The sequence below is a fragment of the Mya arenaria genome, chromosome 10, assembly GCF_026914265.1.
Source record: "Mya arenaria isolate MELC-2E11 chromosome 10, ASM2691426v1".
NCBI lineage: Eukaryota > Metazoa > Mollusca > Bivalvia > Myida > Myidae > Mya > Mya arenaria.
This window is the reverse complement of record NC_069131.1, coordinates 68,556,500-68,564,277: the sequence shown is the minus strand read 5'-3', so window position 1 is coordinate 68,564,277 and position 7,778 is coordinate 68,556,500.

The following is a 7,778-nucleotide window of genomic DNA, read 5'->3' as shown; positions in this document are numbered from 1 at the left end:
CATGAAATATAATTTTACTTATTATTTTTAAGAGTTTTAAAGATAAGTTTACATAAATTTTAGCAGTTTCATAACAACATATCGCTTTAGCAATACCGTATTTGACAACATTGACAACACAAAGGCTCAGACAAAATCTCATTTTTCGTTAGTGATTTTTAACGCTGAAGAGCCAATAATCTTGTAAGCTATTAATCATTTTATTAACTCGAGGATATTTTGTGCGATGAGGTTGTTGTTTATTTCATTATTTTTGGAAAATGACCTTTATCAAAACTGGGATTCATTGCATCGTTTCTTTGTTAATTCCCTAAAATTTGGATTTTTCTATATATGATTATGAAGGTTGAATAAACGCATATACTCTTTTTAACCATGTGAATGTTAAGTTGAATTCATCAGGTTATATACTCTGCCTGCTTAATTCTAGTATGTATCAGACCCAGTCGAATTCGGGCTTTGTTTCGATTGTTTTCCAGATTGTAACCTTGAGCATTCCACCTACTTTCCACTAGTGAGTATATAACTTTAAAACATTAAAAATATGCACTTTCTTATAATAAATAACATCATGCGAGCTTGATTCTAAGTTTATATTTATATTTGATCTGAAGATATACTTTTCAATTTCTTTATTTTGCAATTCCCTTTTCAATACGTCGGCAGGTTTTATTTTCAGCAATCAGTGATTAAAAAATAGAATAGTTCCTACAGGAGAAAACATATAATAAATAAACTCATTCATATACTGCTTTAATTGAAACACTTTATGCGTATTTCATTGAAATACAACATCCGTTAACACTTCTGAACAGTGACGTCAAGAAACAGATGTCGTTAACATATTCATTAGCGTCATAAGCATACGCAACTGCTACGTCAGAGCCCCATGAAGAGCTTCTAAGAACTCCATATAACAATCACTATGAAATTTAACAATGTAAGGAAATAAAATATGTTAAGCATATTCAAATTCTGAAAGGAAATTTATTCTTAAGTTGTTCCATGTATTTGCGATTTCATAGAAACATTTTTTATGAGATTATCCGTCATTGGTTGTCAAATCAATATTTTCATAGCAACGGGTTCCAGATAAAGACATAACCAAATAAACACACAATTAAATGTTAAATTGAATGTTAAGGATGAATTAAAAGTATCTGATTTGATAAGGGTCTATATTTGCAGAATAGTTTATTTATTGCTAAGTTTACTTTTGGCTTTATAGTTTTAAACTCATAAAATGTGTAAGCATTAAATTATTAAATTTAAAGTTAAGATGATTTAACCAGGTTGTGTACTCCGCCTGCTTCATTCTAGTATGTATCAGACCAAGTCGAAATCGGGTTTTGTTTCGATTGATTTCAAGATTGGTAACCTTGAGCATTTCACCTACTTTCCACTAGTGAGTATATAACTTTAAAACAGTAAGAATGTGCTCTTTCTGATGATAAAGAAACATCTTGCGAGTTTGATTCCAAGTTTATATTTATATTTGATCTAAAGATATACTTTAGAATTTCTTTATTTTGCAATTCCCTTTTTTAATATGTCAGGTTTTATTTTCAGTAATCAGTAATTAAAAATAGAATAGTTCATACAAGAGAAAAAATATTATAAGTATTTATATACTGTTTTAATTGAAACACTTAATGCATATTTCATTGAAATAAATCATCCGTAAACAATTCTTTACAGTGACGTCAAGAAACAGAGGACGTGAACATATTTATTAGCGTCATAAGCATACGCAACTGCTACGTCTGAGCCCCATGAAAGTCGGTGTTATGGTTAGTTTAATCCGATCAAAATGTAGCTTGTAAATGTATTTTTATCATTCATGTATACAGTTAAAGACGTCCGAGAATAAATATTAACGAAATGACCCGACAGCGGGTAAGCACGCCTTCTTGATATCCGTATAGGCCTTTACTTTTCCAAAATCCTGCGTAATAAATAATTATGATTGAAATGATAAAAAGATTATGCGCGGTATCCGGAAATATTCTGTATGCAGTTTCTAAATTTAGTTTGATAGTATTTGTTGCGCAGGATTCGGGTAGAAAATAATCAAGTATTCGGTAAGCAAGAAGTAGGGGTGGGGGATGGGGGGTGGAGGGGGGGGGGCACTTAACACACACACTCAATTTTAAACTACCAACATAGATGACGGATGTTTGCTAAAATGCCACAAACGAGACGTCATTATTTTGATATACAATTTTATTTACATGGAAAACATTTTTTAATTACATCATCGTTTAAACATTGCAAAAGGTTGAAGCATTCGAATATAATGTCCACTACCGTATCCGTGGCAGATGTTCACTTGTCACTTTTGTATAATAATAGTTGTGACAATTGAATTAAACATCGAGTTTATTGTGAATATGCAAAATAAGAAAATGTGTACGTGAAATCCATACAATTTTAGATAAAAGCATATTTAGATATTATCGTGTTTTTTTTATAAATGAAATACAAACATATTACATTGTTAGAGCACTAACTATAAAAATATTTTATATATAATTACAAAAGAAAATGCAAGTTGATTCTATCGCATATTAAGAGAAAAATGGTATAATTATTTACAGATAACCAAAACAGTCAATTGAAAGAATGCGTTCAACCTGTAGGGTAACGGAATATCCTAACTTGAAACCAACTAATATTGGCGTGATATTTTGTTTAAAATTTAAACAAAGCATCACAACAATAATTAACCGGTTCGAAGTTAAGAAGATATCATACAAAATATAACATTGCAAAAACACCTATTTTTGAACTATGTACATATAATGACACCAGGAAATGTAAATGAATTTCAAAGCACAAAGTGCGTATAAATTATACGAAATGCTAATTATCGATATACATCAAAGTTAATTCAACGCGTATTTTCACCTTGGGGAGCAACGAAATATCTTGCGTTTCAGAAAACGCCTAAAGTCCGCATTAAAATATCCAATTATGTAAGGCTTGATACTTGTATTAACCATATACGATCTAAAAAACAATCTATGCCAAACAGTTATCTCATCCGATCCAACATTTGTGGTAATCAATAGAGTTATGCAAGGAATGTACGATGCAACAGAGGCGACTGTTATCCAGCACATCATTTTTGTAATCAACATTTGGATTTTCCTGTTCTTGTTCGTTTCGGTCGTTTTTTCTTCCATTTTGTTGTCACTTTTTTGAGATGGTAGCTCATCTGTTGTCTGTTTGTACATGTCAGGTGCGGACGTATTTAATTCCAATATGTTGCCATCCCTGTTTGGTATCGTTTTGTCAATCCTTAGCTCTGAAGTTGTAGCTATCTCAATGGAAACTTCTGTGTTTGCAGTAGGGAAGGAATTAATGGTCATTTTATTCCTGACCTTCTGTTTCGTGAAAAGCATCCAGTATACCACTGCGGATCCTGTAAACACCACGAAAAACGTCAGTGAATCCGTAACGAGAGTTAACCAATACCAAAATGGGTATTTTTTAGGCAAAAGTCCGCTTTCGTCAACTTCAAATGATACGTTGTTGATCGTTTTGTTGACTGGAATCGTGCCAAGAAGAAAGAAGTATCTACTCGCTGTCATAAATGGATACATGTACACTCCCGTCACAATGACTACGACTGCCTTTATACTAAAGTGTTTTTGTAAAAGTACATGTCTATAGGTATCTATTGCTATTATCAGAATAAGAAGCAAAGAAGCCAGGTTAAATGCATATGTCATGAACATAAACAACTGAATTATCCAGATATACGGGAAGTTCAATTCATTCAGGCAAAACGCAATGCTTGTTAATGGAAGTATTGAGACAAAAAGATCATTGCCAGTTAGCAGTGTCATCAGATATGTTGACGTAGACTTAATCTTCTTTAAGCCATAAAACAAGATTAGTGCTAAGTTTCCAAATATACCAATTATTGCCACAACAGCGATATAAACAAGTGCAGGAATATTTTCAGTGGCCCGTTCTCTATTTGCGATATCCACTAGATCTTGCAAAACTGTCGCATTCATGTTTGTAATGGTCCAATTAAATCGGTACAGTAAGACTAAAACAAGTCTTATTAAGTCCAATTGATATTTGTTTTAAGTTACTACCTCGCACTATTAAACCCTTTTAATTCTGACAAGTAATGGTAAGGACAATTATCAATGATGTACTTGACATTTCTTAATACATATACTATACAATCGTATAAGGTCAGAACACAATTTTCTGCTTGTTGAATTAAATATTCATTTCCTCGAATACAGTCCGTGCCAATTAAAAGTTATATACTTCTATTTCATTTTTAAATAATGAAAGACAAAACGTTTGAGTCCTGAATAAGTAGAGGAATTAATTTTCATTTACATTTTACATATTTGTTGATTCGCTTTTTAAATAACAAGACTGATCATATCAAATGAATATGTGAAAAGCGATGAATTATGTAACTCTGGTAAACACATGTCCAGCGCTCAAAATAATGTTTCGAAAATGATTGGTTTCACTTATTCTAATAAAACATTTCATGTTAGCAACATGAATTTCAAAATTTGCAAAAGAACTAAACACTTCTTTAAATAAAAGGTGATTTTTTATAACCATTTTATAAAAGGCATATTTTGGTCAAATTGATAAATGGGATAATTATATTAATCTATGTGTATGAACTGATATGTTACAGCATGAAACTATTGAAACTATGATCAAGTAAATGGGATTATAGCTTCCGAAATGAGCGGTATGTTATGTTGGTGTATAAACAGCAACAATTGTTTTAACATATGCACTCGTTTTTTATTTATTTTGAAATATAATTATTTTGTTTAACAAGAATTGCTCTTTCATAAGTTGGATCGACGGTTTGAAACAAAGGGAAGTTACTACGATTTATTTTTAAAGTAGTTCTAAAAGTATATTCCTTTACTTAATAGTTTAAAGTGAAAATATAAAAAATAACCTTATGGTATTTCACTGATAAAACCCCATATATATTTTTCCGGAAAGTATGAAAGGAAATTTTTCCTATAGAATATGACAAAAGTTACGTGTTGGCATAGTTCTTATGCAGTAAACATCGGACGAATTTATTTTTGTTTTGATCAATCACGTCTGTGAAGAACATAATAAAAACTTTTTTCAAATACATAATAAAAAATGACTATAAATGAATAATGGAACTTGAACATACCCCAATTAAAAAAATAGAAGGCTCCATAGTCAGAAACTTGAAACTTGTTTATTTGATTAAACGCCTAATTTTATAAATATACTCAATGGAGTTGTACACAGTAATGTAAACCAATCTAAAATCAACATCAATACATTTTCGTAAAACGTGTGAAGATAAAAAGAATTAGTTAAATTACAACTTATGTGTATCTACTGCAAAACATGAAAAAGATCTAAGGTATTGTTTTAGAAAACTCAAAATATCATACCCGGTGTGCCTCCCTACCACGAACCGAAAAAGTAGGAAGTCGCAAAATTACCATCTCATAACTATACTGCTTAAGATAGTATGAAATAGTTCAACTTGAAACCACACTAGCCCTCCGGAGAAGGTTAAGTACCATTCCCTCTTGGAGAGCCATTCCCCAAAGCGTTATATACGACTTTGTGAGTACTGTGTGGCCCATTTTTAAGATTATCATAGATTATCTTTTTTTAAATATTTATAAAGGGATTAAATAATATAGACATAAATGTTGCACAAAACAAAAATTGATTGGGATTAAAACAGTCCGCTCACGAACACGGTGTTTATTTAGAACAATGCATAGTAGTCCCTGAAGTAATACGTTTTCAAGTTCTTCTTAAAACTGTCTGAAGATACAGAGTTCATGATGTTACTTGGAAGCTTATTTCAGAGTTTCGGACCGACGGTACTGAAACTCTATCGGCGAAAGTCTTTCTTTTATTGAATGTTTTTTATGACATCTCTCTGAAGTTTGTGTTGAGCGTAGATTGCGCTTTGGTCGTTGTTTTTTTAGAACTTCGGTGAGGTACCCTTGAGCGTTTCCAACTAAGCAGCTGTACATAAAAGTTAACATTTTGAACGTGATTCTAGCGTTCACAGGTAACCAGTGCAGATCGTATAAAGCTTGTTTGGAACTCGCATATCGAGAGCGAGATAGAACGAGTTTTGCACACATATTTTGTATACGCTGCATGTTTTGTATGTCGCACTGGGCTATCCAATAAGGAATGACGTTGCAATAGTCAAGGTGGGACATGACTAGAGATAACACCAGAATTTCTGTTGCTTCTTTCGTCAAATAATGCTCTAATGCTCATTATTCTCATGTAATTCAAAATAGCAGTGCGGCATTTTCTTTTCACGTGTTCTTTGAAATTCAATGTTTCTTTAAGAAACGCCCCTAGGTATCTTACTAAGTTTTCTGCTTTCAAATTGGTGTTATCACAACTTTGATTGAATTTGTTTCGCATTTATTTAGTTGAGGTTGACTACCAAACTTGATAAACTCCGTTTTGGAAGCGTTCATCTTTAGTTTGTTCTGATTCTTCCAGTAATTAATTATTAAGGAATATTGTTCGAGTTCATGTTTAGCAATTTCTTCGCTGCCAGGATCGCTCTGGCAGATATGTTTATCGGCAGTGTGATCCTCTGCGAAACCACGCACTGTGATAGATGGCGGTATGACGTCCAATAACGTCCCAGCATATGCTAGGAACAGCCAAGGGCAGAGACAGCTTCCTTGTGGGACACTACATTCAAGTGCACGTGACCTGGAATAGGCTGAACTGACAATGTCAGTGTCCTTTATTGTAAATCGAAGCTGTCCTTTCATTGGGCAAATGAAATCGAATCGGGATTTTATCTTTTAATTGTTGATACAAGTTATTATTAAAATGAATAGAGTGTACAAACCGACTATTACTATCTACCAACAAGTGATAGATTCCCCATCTGGACTATTACCAAATCACATACACAAATTAACACAATGTCATTTTTTAAAATATCAGGTTTGGAATTAGATTTTTGGGTAAACAAGCCTTACAAATCTTTCATTAGTAAATTAGTGTTGGTATCAAAATATTTCACAAGCCTTGTTTTATAAACTCCAGAATCTAAACAAGCCCAGATGGCATTTCAACAGTGTAGAGCATGCGGGCTTGTGTGTATTTCTGCCGCAAAAATGTCGGTACATTACATACAAAACCAGTTTGTTCAATATATTTCATATTTGTCATGACAACTTGGTATTACCAGTTCACAAAAAAGTGATTGTAAAAACATTATCCCGAAGTGATTAAAAAAAAACAACATAAGCTGGAAAAAAAATATAATCGAAATTATTCGGTCGACTAAAATATTAATATGAATCATAAAGAGTTGGGTTAGAATGATGATTGGTTTTTGACTTAATTATATAGAAATTCGGATTACGGCTTAAAAATACTCGTAACTTAAGTTGTGAAACATTTGTTTTCGCCAATACAAGTACAATACTTTGTTTACCATTATTGGTGGATTGGGCGAGCTTTTAAATATATACAATCTAGATAGACAAAACGGACGATAATTGAAAACCATGGAATATTCTAGACCTGATTATCGTGGACATGTTTATAAAAAATGTTTTCCAAGGGACCTACAGGAATGTCTCTAATATTGTTGTATTACTTTATCATTTCCAAGTCATCAAGGAATGTAAATGGTCTTGTATATCTACAAACCTAAACATATTTGTATCACTGTTTTTCACCATTCGTACTTGTAGAAGCATCACTATTCATATTTTAACTAATACTTC